A 16,245-nucleotide genomic window follows, 5' to 3' on the forward strand; every position below is an offset into this window, starting at 1 on the left:
CTTGTGCCACATTTCGTTCCAATGCCACATTTTGCGGTATAAATTTCAGGTTTACATGTTTGCAGAATGGTATAAACCTGGTTGTAAACTCTAGTATTTTCTTCATGGAAGTGGGGTCAGTTGTTGATTCTCGAGAATGCAAAAAATTTGGTTGGATTAGATTCAAGTTAAGAAGTGGTCACAAATTTTTCTGGGTAAATGAGTACCCTTTAAACCCCACCCCCTTGATTGGTGGAAACCCAACTACCCAAGATGCTTTATTTGAAATCTAATGTTGTGCTTTTAAAAAAGTGCTAGAATGAACTCATCCCGTGATGAAATATATGGTTCTATTGTTGTTGAAATTGACATCTTTATTTATGTTCTTGTTATGCTTAAAGGGGTCTTTGTTATCTAATGGAATGGGAGGCAAAGATACAATTGTAACTTTATTAGCTTAATGGAAGTGGTCAAATGGTAATTAAGAAGTGGTCATCCGTGCAAAGTTCATATGAATCTTTTGATTTCCGAGTTTGGAAGGTCACTTTGCTCTCTTTAAGGAACTCTTTGCAGTATTTTTTTTTTTTTGCCTTAACTAACAACAATAACTCTAGCAATATATATATATATATAGGAATAAATTGAAGGAAAGTTTGCTCCATATCAAAACTCAACAACAACAGTAAAAGAAAATTTTCACAATGAAAGTGGTCTAATCTACAGCACAAAACATACAGGCTCATAAGAAAATGACACAGAAATCAAAATACTACTTGATGCTTCTGTATAACAACATGAGAAATCAACAAAATTCTTAAATAAGATACTGGAAAAAAAAATAGTTTACCTTATCCATTTTTTTTTTATCTCTTTCTTAAGCCTTGATTGAATATCTTCTATTGTATGCAATAAAGAAAAGAAAAAGAAGTCATCAGTTAGATATGTAAAACTAATTGATGCAGAGCATGAAGTTGTTCCTGCCAAGTCATAGGCGTGTGCCTATGTTCCCTTTACATTTTATGGGCGTGAGCCTCTTAGTTGAGTCCAAGCCCATGGTTCGAGTCCATTAGTTAGTTGGACACATGTCGTGTTCCTATTGGTTTATGTTTTCTAGGTTTACTTTAAATAACAGGCTTGTAGTAGTTGTGTTTATGTGTGTGATTTGTGATCGAGAGATTCAATAAAAGAGTGATTTTTAGGTCGTCTTTTAATTGTGTTTCAATTAAAATGTAGATTCAATTAAACTGAAGCTTCCGCCAGTTTAATCTACATCATTTAGTATCGGAACACGAATCGTTCCTGAGTAAAATCCAATTTTCCTTTTTCTTCTTATTCGTGTTACTGTTCATCGAGAACACTATTCATCGTGTTACTGTTCACCAGAAAATTAATTTTCTTTTAACCTTCAAATCAAGATCCAATTTTATCAGTTATAAAGTCATGTCAAGAAATTGAGATTTAAATCAGTTCTTTGAGCAAGATTGGGAAGATGGTTGGGGTACAGTGCTTGAGGACGTAGCAGCACCATGGAGTAACTACTCCATTGAAATGCCTACTGGGAAAAAACAGTACAGCGCACCTGCACCACTTGTCCAAGCCGAATCAGACAAGTCACAACCTTGTCTACTGAAAACCCACTTCTACTTAATGGCGACCCCAATATCCCCATCCCAAGAAACGGGTACTGAATCATGGCGGCGACATTCTATCTTTCGAACAAGGTGTATTAGCAAGGGTAAGTTGTGTAGTGTTGTTATAGACGGGGGATCAATAGACAATTTAGTCTCCCAAGAGATGGTTGATAAATTGAATTTGAAAACTGTCAACCATCCAAAACCGTTCTCCATTCAGTGGTTCCAATCAAGCAATCCAGTTGTCGCAGATAAACAATGTCTCGTACCACTTACTATTGGACCTTATGAAGACCAGGTAACGTGCACAGTAGTTCCAATGGATGTTTGCCATTTGTTATTGGGACGTCCCTGGCAATTTGATCACAAGAGTGTGCACGATGGAGAGTTTAACACATATTCCATAGTACATAACGGGCGGAAATTGATTCTGGAACCACTACCACCGCCAGCAGCACTGAAAACAGTAAGTGCAACCTTTCTAGCTGAAGCAAAGGAGGTGGGAACATTCTTTGCCATTGCTCCTTCATTAGCAGTTGATCCTACAGAGGTATCGTTGGTATTACAACCTAGTATGGCCCAGTATGCTGACATCTGTCGAGAACCAGATAGGGGTGGTCTACCACCATATAGAGATATTCAGCATTCCATTGATTTCATTCCCGGAGCTTCCTTACCTAATCTCCCACATTACAGGATGACCCCCACTGAGCACGCTGAGCTACAGCGGCAAGTGACTGAATTGTGCTAGAAGGGTTTATTGCGTGAAAATAAGTCTCCTTGCGCAGTTCTAGCTTTACTTATGCCGAAGAAAGATGGTTCATGGCGCATGTGTGTAGACAGTCGAGCTATCAACAAAATTACAATCAAGTATCGCTTCCCAATTCCACGATTAGAGGATATGCTTGATTCACTGCAGGGTGCTCGTGTGTTCACCAAGTTCGACCTAAAGAGTGGCTATTACCAGGTGCGAATGCGAGTAGGAGATGAGTGGAAAACAGCATTTAAAACAAAAGATAGATTATATGAGTGGTTGGTTATGCCTTTTGGATTGTCTAATGCTCCCTCCACTTTCATGTGACTACTGACTGATATCCTACGTCCTTATCTGGGTAAGTTTGTTGTTCTCTATTTCGATGATATTCCTATATACAGTAATACAGAGGAAGCTCATTTGCAGCATGTCGAAACCATTTTAGAGGTATTGCGGTAGAATAAATTATATCTCCAGTTAAAGAAATGTTCTTTTATGGTTCCCTCGGTTAACTTTCTAGGTTATGTTGTCTCTAGTGATGGAATTCGTATGGATGACTAAGATTCAAACCATTGTTGATTGGTCCATTCCTTCTTCGGTATCTCACGTTCGTAGCTTCCATGGTCTTTCTAGTTTCTATAGATGCTTCATTAATGGCTTCAGCGCCATCATGGCACCTATCACATCCTTACTGAAGGACAAAGTGTTTGTCTGGACCGATGAAGCTGAGTCAGCCTTCCATCTCATAAAGCTGACGTCAGCCCCTGTGTCAGCCCTTCCTGATTTTTTTCATCTTTTTGAAGTAGCGTGTGACGCATGTAAAGTGGGCATTGGTGCTGCCCTCAGTCAGAATGGACGTCCTGTGGCTTTCTATAGTCAGAAATTGTGTGGGCCGTCTAGTAGATATTCTACTTATGATGTGGAATTGTATGCTGTTGTGCAAGCTCTTCGTCATTGGCGCCATTATCTCCTACACTGTGAGTTCGTCCTTAAGTCTGATCACGAGGCGATCCGGTTTTTGAACAGCCAGGCTAAAGTAACTGACCGCCAAGCTAAATGGTTCGCTTTTCTACAAGGATACAATTTCTTGCTGAAACACCTACTGGGCACTGCAAATAAGGTAGTTGATGCTTTGAGTCGACGTGAGCATGTCCTGGTCTCTCTTCACACCACTGTATTCGGGTTTGATGAACTTAAGGGACTGTATGCTTTGGACCCTTTCTTTGATCCAATTTTTCAGTCCTGTATAGATAATGCCAGCATTTCAGGTGTATATATTCTCGAGCACGGTTTCCTCTTTCGTGGGTCTCAACTATGCATCCCTCAGTCTTCTTTTAGAGAGAAACTCATTGCCGAATTCCATTCTGGTGGCCTAGTTGGTCATGCTGGGGTTCTACATACTTTACCAGGGCTTCGAGAGCGGTATTTTTGGCCTTCTATGAGGCGTGATACTAATGCATTTATTCGTAGGTGTTATACTTGTCAGATAGTGAAGGGACAGAAGACTAATGCTGGCCTAACACCCCTTTCCTATCCCTGAGCGACCCTGGCTTGATGTTTCTATAGATTTTGTTGTTGGTTTACCAAAGACAAGCAAGGGTTTTGATTCGGTCTCTGTAGTAGTCGACATATTTTCCAAGATGGCTCATTTTATTCCGTGCAAGAAGACTTCAGATGCTAATCATGTAGCCACAATTTATTTCAAGGAGATTGTACGTTTACATGGGGTCCCGTGTAGTATTTCTTCTGATAGGAATGTTCATTTTACTAGTCATTTTTGGCAGACTCTTTGGCGCTTTCTAAAGTATTCTCTTAAGTTCTCTACCGCTTTTCATCCACAAACAGATGGACAAACAGAGGTTGTTAATCGCAGTTTGGGTGACTTATTACACTGCATAGCTGGAGACGAACCAAAATTGTGGGATTTTGCTCTTTCCCAAGCCGAATTTGCTTTTAACAATTCTGTCAATCGCTCTACTGGTCAGACGCCATTTCAAATAGTCCAAGACATTTCTCCTAATATGCCAGTGAACTTACCGCCTATTCCTTCGGCTCTTCCTGTTAGTGTGGCGGGCGATGATTTTGCCTCTCGTATTAAACTCATTCATGACAATGTCCGTCAGCATTTATCACAAGTATATGCTAAGTATAAGTCCAGTGTTGACTGTCACCGCCGACAAGTCTTATTTCAAGTAGGTGATTTAGTTATGGTCTATCTACGAAAGGAACACCATGTGGGCAAAGCTATTAAGCTCCAGATGCGGCATTTTGGTCCTTTCCCCATTACTGCATGCTGTGGTGATAACGCCTACACCCTAGATTTGCCTTCAGAACTGCGTATGCATCGCACCTTTAATGTCAGCGAATTACCTCCTTCTGTTGGTGATCATGTCCCTCCTATTCCTCTTCCCACCGACAACTCCAGTCTAGTGCCAATAGCTACTAACCGTATTGAAGCCATATTGGACTCCACCTTCTCTGACTCCTCACTGTCGGCTCCTGATCGATTTTTTGTTAAGTGGTATAATCGCCCATTTCTTGATAATTCTTGGATTTCTGGTACACTGTTTCAGCAGATTGATCCGACTTTCTATCAACACTTCCTAGCTTATCACTTGCGGTCGAGTTCTCTTCAACATGGGGGGAATGATGCAAAGCATGAAGTTGTTCTTGCCAAGTCATAGGTGTGTGCCTATGTTCCCTTTACATTTTATGAGCGTGAGCCCCTTAGTTGAGTCCAAGTCCATGGTTTGAGTCCATTAGTTAGTTGGACACATGTCGTGTTCCTATTGGTTTATGCTTTCTAGGTTTACTTTAAATAACGGGCTTGTAGTTAGGGTTTCAGTAGTTGTGTTTATGTGTGTGATTTGTGATTGAGAGATTCAATAAAAGAGTGATTTTTAGGCCGTCTTTTAATTGTGTTTCAATTAAAGTGTAGGTTCAATTAAACTGAAGCTTCCGCCAGTTTAATCTACATCACTAATGTATTGAATTCAATATGTAAATCATAAAATAAAAAATAATAATAATAATAATAATAAATAAAAAAAATAACTGAAAGTTTACCTGTTTTTTTTTTAAGTGGAAATTTTATTGATAGTGATAAGGAATTTTACAAATAATTAGGACAAGCGTGCAACAAGCTGCGCCGTAAGTCCTTTCTGAATAGCAAATCCCATTTTTCTAAAAACAAACTCGTTAGAACCAACTGTCATAACTTTCTGAAGTCTCTTGAGAAGGTCAACAGACTGTTGTTCCAATAAAACGAAAGTGTCGAAACTAAACCGAAAGTCTTTTTTTTTTTTTTTTTTTTTTTTTTTAGGCAGATTGTTGGTTTTGTATATATATAGGTTTGTTTAGGTTTTCTTATGTCATTAGAAGTTCAGTATTAATAGGATTCTTATTTTGTATATATCCATAATGAGTGTTTTTGTTTTGTGTTAGGTAGATCGTTAGTTTTGTATATAGATAGGTTTGTTTACGTTAATAGAATTCTTTGGGTTGAAGAAGTCTTTATAGTGGTTGGAATCCAATTAAGTCAGATTATTTTGGGTTTTTATTATTAGGCTAAACCAATTCTAAGTAGGCCTGGGAATCAGACTGTATACCATGCACGACTATATGGTTACATGATTTTGTCAGCAGCTACCATCCCTAACTCTCATATGCGTGTCAGTCCTAATTTGCATTCATAGTTCTAGACTTCTAGTGAGATAACATTGACAATGAATACTATGGTCATCTACCAATCAGAAAAAAAAAAAAAGCAAATTGTTTCCAAGTCACAACAGATTTACTCTTTACTCAAAAAGAGTCGAGAAGTGTTGGAGGCTTAGAAATAACACTGGAGATTAAGTTGTAGAGATGTACTAATAAGTACCTCATAGCATGCGAGGCGAGGGAAGGGTAGCAGCAATGGCTTCACAGAAGAAAAGGCCCCAATGAACGTACTGGCTGCTACGTGTACCGGATGAAGTACACCTTTAGTAGAAGTCACACCCAATGCAACCTACTATGGTGCACGCTAGTCCAGTTCGAAATGCCGAGCCAAGGCGTGACCTCAGTATGGATTGAGTTCGATCACTCATGGTTATTGCTTGCATTGTTTGGCTAGTCCTGAGACTGGTTTTGAGGCTTCTACTGAAGTAAGTTTCAGTAATGGAAGCATGGGATTGTGTTAAATTATTCTTTGATAGAAAGTAGTTCTTGAAATAGTACAGAATCATTAGTGTTGCTACCAGCGAAAGCAATTTAAGGTTTGCCCATCTCATCTCTGACAATACCTTCTATCCCATCTTTACCATGCCCAATATAACCATCTGTGTTGGTTTAACCTTCCATCTCATTGAGCCAGGTCATGTTCTATAAACTTTGTGTGTGCAATGAAACTTGGAATAAGGAGTTGAGCTGACTTATGGGAAGCTTGACTTCAGCCTTTGTTTTGTTACCTCAGAATCTGCATTTTTTTTGTTGAAATTGTGTTTCTGTTAATTTGTGCTACTTTGAAGTAATGTGATAGCTTTAAGTTGAAAAACTAAAATTCTTCAATAATTGACTGATAATGGAAGTAGAAGAGGTGTGTGGATTTAAAGCGTTGGAGAAAAGAGTTTGAAGATGTTGTTGTGAGTGAATATCTTTAAACCTGGCCAAGCCTTAAAGGAGTTTGGTTGAGAAATTTCAGCGAAGAAACAAAATATTAGGTGGTGGCGGTGATAGTAACAATGTAATGGGAGCGAAAAGAGAGTTTTTTTTTTTATTTTTGTGCTACTTTGAAGTAATGTGATAGCTTTAAGTTGAAAAACTAAAATTCTTCGATAATTGACTGATCATGGAAGTAGAAGAGGTGCGTGGATTTAAAGCGTTGGAGAAAAGAGTTTGAAGATGTTGTTGTGAGTGAATATCTTTAAACCTGGCCAAGCTTTAAAGGAGTTTGGTGGAGAAATTTCAGCGAAGAAACAAAAGATTAGGTGGTGGCGGTGATAGTAACAAAAGATTAAGAGCGAAAAGAGAGATTTTTTTTTTAAAAAAAAAAAATTTAGGAGGGTTTTTATTTTTGTTACTTTGCTATGTAAGCTTTAGATTAAATTGATTTTGCAATAAAATAGAATTTTGGGGAGGTTATAGTAATTTAAGAATAAAGTAGGGAGAATTAAGCAAATGCAGGGAGGTGTCACTAATTATTATTCCATCCGATTTTTTAGGAGCCAATCATATTGCTCGAGGTGCAAAATGGAGCGATATGGTGAGGAGAGAGAATGTGCGCAATCTCGCATTTTGCATATGTTATATGCAATCATTACTTGTGCAACATAAATTATAGTACATGAAATAATATGAACCCACCGTCCAAATTGGTGCAAGACTGCAAGGAGCTTGTCCAAGATTGAAATCTGTGTACCTAATGGATCCTTCTCTGTGGTTTGGCATCCTCATGGAGTAACTAAAAGTCACGGTTTCAACTATGACTTGCTTGCAAAACTGTCATTTGTTTATTCTCCATATATATTTGCTTAATTGTGATGTTCTCATACTTTTATATTTGGTTGATCCTCACATTTTTTATACATTTCAGCTGGTGTTTTCATCTTCAGCTACTGTTTATGGATGGCCAAAGGAGGTTCCATGTCTGAGAGGAGTTCCCCAATGCCTTCAAATCCATACGGACAAACCAAGGTAAGTTTTGCCAGTGATCGGTCTAGTAGTGTTTCAAGAGACCAAATGGAAAGCAGGACATGCTTCACTTTGTGTTTTGTCAATTGGCAGACACTTCATTATATAATTTTATATGTCACAATAAACTTTTTTGACATAATAAGATGATAATGCTTATTTTTGTAGCTTTTCATTGAAGAGATTTGTCGAGATATATATCGTTCATACTCTGAATGGAAAATTATGTTGCTAAGATATTTCAATCCAGTTGGAGCTCATCCTAGTGGCTATATAGGTGAAGATCCCCGTGGAATCCCAAATAATCTAATGCCTTTTGTGCAGCAAATTGCTGTAGGTAGGAGACCCTCCTTAACAGTGTTTGGAAATGACTATTCTACCAAGGATGGCACTGGGGTATGATTGTTATTCACTTGAGTTTTTGTTCACTGCCTCAAAATACTAAAAGTTAAATATCTAATTTTGCATCATTTGTAGAAAGCGGTATTCTGCTTTCTGTGTATAAGGCGCGGCCTGTGCCTCAGGCTTTCGAGGCTCCAGTGATTTGGGCATGACCCGCGCCCTGTGTTTCTCAAGCCACCAAATTTTGTTGTTTCCTATTTTGTAAACTCTATATAAACAATTGTAATCTCTTTAGAATTCAATCAAGTAAATATACACTGAATTGAATTGAATCCTCTGGTTCTACATGGTATCAGAGCCAGACCATTGAAATCCGCTGCATTGAATCCTTGAATCTTAAACCCATTATTGAATTCTTGAATCTTAATCCCCTCTCACAAAGTTTTATTTTTTATTTTCTTCAAAAACCTAAATTGTATTCTTCAAGCATCATTCATCACCACTACACCCCACAAGACAACTCAGCATTCCCAAAAACTGTTCCATTAGATGAGTCCAACTATACCATCTGGGCTCCTCTCATGCGGATGCGGATTGGAGCAAAGGGAAAGCTTGGTTATTTGATTGGCGCAAAGGTTGAACCACTTATGAATTTATCAGAATATGAAGTTTGGGCAACAAATAATGAAAAGGTAAAAAGTTGGCTTATTGATTCTATGGAAATTTCTTTATGAACCGTTATATTCGTCTTCCTACTGCAAAAGATATTTTGGAAGCTGTGGAGAAGACCTTCTATGATGACTCTGATGAAACTCGAATTTTTGAATTGAATACGAAGTGTTTTGAAGCGAAGCAAAATGTGAGACTTATTCCTTCCTATTACAACGAATTGGTGGCTATGTTCAAGGAAATTGATCAGAGGGTGACCTCTCAGAATAACAGTGTTGAAGCTGTAGTCCATGAAACGTCCATGATGTCCAAAATGCGTGTTCATATGTTTTTACGTGGCCTAGATCAGGAGTATGATCAGGTGCGTGGAGAGATCCTTCGGAAAGAACCTAAATATTTATTGGAACAAAGCTATGCTTACATTCGTAAGGTACAATCTGAGAAACAGGCTATGGGGCACTATATATCAATTGAATCCTCTGTCTTGGTTGTTCATAGCAAGACAACTCCTCCAATTTTTTCTGGTCCTCCATGCCATCCTAAAGGTAAATCAAATCCTTGGGCAGATAAAAAATGCGGTGTTTGCGGAGACTTGGGTTATAGCAAGGAGAGATGTTATGAAGTGATTGGTTATCCTGATTGGTGGGATTTCTCGAAAAGGCCACGAAAGAATTTAAGCAAGGCCGCCATTGCTAATGTTGTGAATGGAGAGAATGCTTCGGCTAGTGTCGCGCAATCAGGTATGAATGGTAAGGTTATTTCGAATAATACATGGATAATTGATTCAGGTGCATCTGACCATATGACAAATGACCCTAATCTTGTGAAAAGCCCTAGACCTTCACCTCAGACCGCTGTTTGTACTGCTGATGGTACTCCAACTCCGGTTAGCGGAGAAGGGTCTATTGAGTTATCTAACACCCTCACTCTTGAATCTGTCTTAGTTGTTCCATCTCTTGCTTATAACCTATTGTCTGTTTGTCAAATTATCCTCGCACTTGCATGTACTGTGACATTCTATCCATCTTTCTGTATTTTTCAAGATATTCTGACTCGACAGATTCTTGGTTATGGTGTTAGAAAGGGGAAACTGTACTACCTAGACTTGACAAAAACTGGCGAGAAACAAAATAATTTTCTGGGGCAAGCTAATCAGGTTAATAGGGTCGAGAATGCAAAAGAAGTTGTGTGGTTATGGCATCGTAGGTTAGGTCATCTATCTTTTAGTTATTTGAAGAGGTTGCAACCTCAGTTATTTTCAGTTGTTAGTGAGTCTGAGTTTCATTGTGACATTTGTGAACTGGCCAAGAGCCACCGTATTTCATATTCACCAAGTATTAATAGATGTCCTGTTCCTTTTATGAAAATTCATTTTGATGTTTGGGGTCCTACCAAAGTTTCTTCATTTTCTGGAGCTAGATATTATGTGACTTTTATTGATGATTACACTCGCATGACGTGGGTGTCGTTACTGAAAAACAAAAGTGATGTATATGGGATGTTTACTGATTTTTACAAAATGGTGGCGATGTAGTAACAACAATCTATCAGGGTCTTTCAGTCTGATAATGGTAGAGAATTTGTGAATGGCCTCATGTCTGAATTTTGCAAAAGAATTGGAATTCGTCATCAAACCTCCAATTCTGGTACCCCCCAACAAAATGGTTTAGCTGAACGGAAGAACAGGCAGTTGTTGGAGGTTGTTCATGCTTCCTTGTTTGGCATGAATGTACCTCGATCCTATTGGGGTGAAGTAGTGAAATCAGTAGCCTATATTATCAACTGTACTCTTTCACGGGTAATTGAGTTCTAGAATCCTTATCAGAAACTCCGTACACTTTTGTCCATCCCATCTATGCCTAACTTGGAGGCTTGGAGCCTCGGGTGTTTGGATGTACAACTTATGTTCATATCCCACAACCAGAACGAAGTAAACTTAATCCTCGTGCGAAGAAGTGCATTTTTGTGGGTTATGCTGAGTTTCAGAAGGGGTATAGGTGTTATGATCCGATTAATGCCAAGATGTATATATCTCTTGATGTCTCATTCCATGAATCAGAAGCGTACTACTCAGGGGGAGTTTCCCAGTCTTCCCTTCAGGGGGGAGTGGCGGTGAAGGGAATCATGATGTCTTTGAAGAATTGGAACACTTGGAGGAACAATTTGAAGTTCCTGAAGCAGAAATTGATCCTGTAACAATAGAGATAGAAGCACATGATCCGGATGTATCTGAAACTGTAGTACATGACATTTCCCCTTCTACATCAATAACTGAAGATCTCGATTAGAATGCTCCGCCTCAGGTACCTCCTATAACCTTTAATGAGTATGTTGGGGTAGAAAGTCTTGAACCTAGACAATCACAAAGAGCTAGTAAGGGAGTTCCTAAGAAACAATATGAACCAGACATCAAAGCCAATGCTAAATACCCTATAGCTAACTTTATGTCTAACCATAGCCTTTCTGAAACTCATGCACTTGTCATAAATCAATTGTCTACTGTATCTATTCCTAGTAACGTGAAGGATGCTTTGGAAGATTCAAAATGGAAAAAAGCAATGAATGAAGAATTGGAAGCCCTTCAAAAGAATGTAACATGGGAGGTAGTTGATATGCCTGTTGGATGTCGTTTGGTGTTTACTGTGAAGCTTAATGCAGATGGAACTATTGATAGATATAAGGCGAGATTGGTTGCCAAGGGATACACACAGCGTTATGGAATTGATTACAATAAGACTTTTCGGCCAGTAAATAAAATTAATCAATCCGGATTTTAATTTCACTTGCGAAAAAAGAGATTGGCCCTTGCACCAGCTTGATGTGAAGAATGCATTCCTGAATGGGAACTTGGAGGAGGAAGTATACATGGATATGCCTCCAGGTGTGAAGAACCATCCCAAAGATGTTGGGAAGGTGTGTAAACTAAAGAAGGCTTTGTATGGCCTGAAACAGTCTCCAAGAGCTTGGTTTGGAAGACTTACATAGTCAATGAAAGTTTTTGGGTACAAACAGAGCAATTCTGACCATACCTTGTTTATCAAACACAAGGATGGTAAGATTACAGCTCTAATTGTGTATGTTGATGACATGATCGTTACAGGAGATGATCCGAAGGAAATAAATGCATTGCAGAAGTATTTGTCGAAGGAATTTGAAATGAAGGATCTAGGACAACTAAAGTATTTTCTGGGTATTGAAGTTGCAAGGTCTAAAAAGGGGATTTCACTATCACAGAGGAAGTATGTCCTTGATTTGCTTGCTGGAACCGAGATGTTGGATTTCAAACCAATGGAGACACCCATTGAGATGAATCACGGACTCGCCATTCATTCTGACCAAGTTCCTACTGATAAAATCAGGTATCAGCGTCTTGTAGGAAGGTCAATCTATTTATCTCATATTAGACCTGATATTGCTTATGCTGTGAGTGTGGTTAGTCAATTTATGCATTGTCCTAGTGAAGAACATATGGATGCAGTCTTTCGTATCCTGAAGTATTTGGAAAAAGCACCTGGCAAAGGTTTACTATTTGGAAAGTATGATGCATTGGATATTGTTGGATACACAGATGCAGATTGAGCTGGTGATAAAACTGATAGACGGTCTACATCAGGATATTTCACTTTTGTCGGTGGAAATCTTGTAACTTGGTGTAGTAAGAAGCAGAAAGTTGTTGCCAGATAAAGTGCAGAAACTGAATTTCAAGGTATGGCACAGGGAGTATGTGAATTGTTATGGATTCATACTGTCTTGGTGGAATTGGGCTTCGAACTTCAAAAGCCTATGGAGTTACATTGTGATAATAAAGCCGCCATTCAAATTGCACATAATCCAGTTCAGCATGATAGGACAAAGCATGTGGAGGTTGATCGTCATTTTATTAAAAAAATCTTGACAGGAAGGTTATTCGTTTTCCGTTTGTAATCTCTGAGGAGCAATTAGCTGATGTTCTTACCAAAGGTGTATCCCACAAGGTGTTTGACAGCTCAGTTAACAAGTTGGGCATGATTGACATCTATGCACCAACTTGAGGGGGAGTGTAGAAAGCGGTGATTCGCTTTTCGGTGTATAGAAGCGACACAAGCTCGATATAGTATGTATAGGGGCGACACAACCTCAAGCTTTCGAGACTCTAGTGATTTGGGCGCGACCCGCACTCGTCTCAAGTGTAAACAGGGTGCGACCCGCGCCCCGTGTTTCTCAAGCCACCGAATTTTGTTGTTTCCTATTTTGTAAACTCTATATAAACAATTGTAATCTCTTTAGAATTCAATCAAGTAAATATACACTGAATTGAATTGAATCATCTGGTTCTACATCATTTATTTTCCAGCCTCACTAATATAAAGTTATTTTGTTTGTCTGTACAAACACAATTGTCGGAGTCCCACAGTGTTAACCTTTCAAAACCACCTGAAATTGTCTTAAAAAGGAAAATTGGGGTTATTAGTCCAGACGCGTAGGCTTTAGTTTTATGTCTCATACTAAGAGAGTTATGATGTTTAATTTTTTATCTACAGGTAAGAGATTATATCCATGCTGTTGACTTGTAGGATGGGCATATTGTTGCATTGAGAAAACTATTTGACTCCGAGATAGGTAAGCAAATGTGCTTTGATAGTTTGATCTAAGTTTTTGTCCTTCTCTTTATTCTAACTGCACATTTATATGGTTTATCCTTTTGCTTTATTTAAGTAATACAGATCAGGGTGTGTGCTAGGAGATCAGAAGCCTCCACCTATTTCCCTTGGCCAGTAAAGTAACAATAGTTTTTAATCCAAAGTAAACATACCATCCAAGAACCATTGGTGCGTCACAGGGACTCAAATTTTCTTGAGCCTCCCCTGATGTGTTCAACACGGACATATATAGTGTGTGATATACCTCCATTTATATTTCCCCATGTCACACTTTGTCTCTGTGGCATACGGGCACCGTATACGTGTCAATGTAACTTGTACGAAAACAACTACCAAAGCAAAACACACTAAATCAATACTTCTTATCCAAAAGTAAGCATACAGTGCAAGAACCCTGGGTGCCAATGATCCAGTTTAGGAAATAGGCATATAACTTGCACAAACATTGGCCAAACCAGCCCACCATTGAATGGTCTGATTTTCCACAAAATAGAATCCTGATCCCTGATATCAACCCTGGGCAAGAGTCATATCTAAAGTTCCTACATTAGATCACACTGAATGATGTTGATTGTCCAGTCAACATCAATAAAAAAAAGTGAAGACATCATAAGATTTTTTCCATAAATGTCATACGTAACAGGACAAAGAAATTAGAGAAAGTTGGTATGAAATAGTAACCCATGGAATAAGAGGTTTATGAGTTCACCTAATGAATTAGATCATTCTTAATTCATTTCCTAGTGTTATTTTTTCACAATACTATAGGAAATAAAGACGCAATCTTCTCCCGGCTTCTAATGCAGTATCATCAAATGACCATTCCAGCATACACACATAGTATCTCTGCAAAAAATATGTATACGATTTTAGTGGTAAGTCCTTCACTGCAAAAATCAAATAGTAATAGAGCCTTACAATCAATTGCAAAGGAATTTCCAACGCAAACATAAAATCTTAATAAGAATATTACAAAAAACATCAAGTATTATGATGTTGATAAGTTTAATTATAAGAACATTACCTTAATCAAATTGCTTGAAAAACCTCTTTATACACAATGTTCTGTGTATATCCTTTTGGCTCATCGTCTTCCCTTTTTGTTAGAAATTTTAGTCTCTGTCTAGATGTTGTTCTTGAAACATCCACATATAATTGGCCATGAGTGAAAATTGGTCATTGTAAATAAACACCAACATGGTTGAAAGTTTGTCCCTGGCTCTTGTTTATAGTCATTGCATAACACACTCTGATAGGAAATTGTTTTCACTTGAAGACAAATAGGCACTTGGTGTCACTTGGAGACAGGATGATTCTTGGAATGTAGACTGGATCTCCTATATTACTACCTATTATAATTTTTGCTTCAATAACTTTGGATCCCAACCTAGTCACAATCAACCTAGTTCCATTGCAAAGGCCTGCACTCTGGTTCAAATTCCGCATTAACATTATGGGAACACCAACTTTCAGCTCATTGTTATGGTTTGGCACTCCAGAAAATTGAAGAGTATTCAAAAATTCTGTAGGATAGAGAACGTCTTGTTCAGCAGACTTTCCTGCAAAACAATTAAATAATCTTATAAGAAATGTAAAAAACATCTAAAGGAAAACAATTATTTATTTATTTATTTGATGTGCTAACCTTCTATGGGACAAAGTGAGTCTGCACTCAAGTAACTCTGTAACTCTCCTGGTAGTGATGAAATAATGTATGAGTTAATTTCATCAACTGTTTCATTCTTAGGGGCCAAGACGGTTCTTTCCTTGAGGTACTTAACCGAGTTGTGATTTTTGGCAAAATCTGGATAAATAGTTGACACAATATCTTGGATAGAGTCATCGGATTCTGGAATAAGGAGATCTTCTAGAATTTGTATCCATGTTTGTTCAATATCATTCTCCATACCAATTGCTGGCAAGTTTCCATCTCCAAGATCTAATACCCACTTGCTAAAGTCTTCTATAGACCTAACTATTTTAGGGTCTACTCTGTCATTTTGTAATCTCATGTTTTGAGTCAGATGAAAGACTTTACATTCTTCCCAGATTTTGGACCTGTCAAATATAGATAAAGATGGTAAAAAAAAAATTGTTCAAGGTTACTAAGCGAATTATTTGATAAAATTGTGTTGTTTGATATATCCAAAATCGTACCTATTTATTGAAGCGTCAACAATGTCACCTCTTTTACGCCTTGGAATAACTGGCAAAATTTGTCTGAAGTCACCACCCATTAGAAATGTTTTGCCACCAAAACATTTGGTTTCTTCATCCATTATGTCTTTTAAAGTTCTGTCAATAGCTTCAAATCCGTGCCTATGAGTCATTGGTTCTTCATCCCATAAAATAAGATCGACTTTCTGTATGAGCTTGGCCAGTGCTTCATGTTTTGAGATGTTCCAAGTTGAATCTTCATTGGTAGGAATTTGAATATTAAACCTCGAATGTGCTGTTCGGCCTCCTGGTAAAAGGAGTGATGCTATTCCTGAAGAAGCAACTGCAAGTACAATTTTACCTTCTGATCTCAACTTTGAAATGATATTCTTGTACAAATACG

The sequence above is a fragment of the Coptis chinensis genome, chromosome 7 (assembly GCF_015680905.1).
Source record: "Coptis chinensis isolate HL-2020 chromosome 7, ASM1568090v1, whole genome shotgun sequence".
NCBI classification, from domain to species: Eukaryota; Viridiplantae; Streptophyta; class Magnoliopsida; order Ranunculales; family Ranunculaceae; genus Coptis; species Coptis chinensis.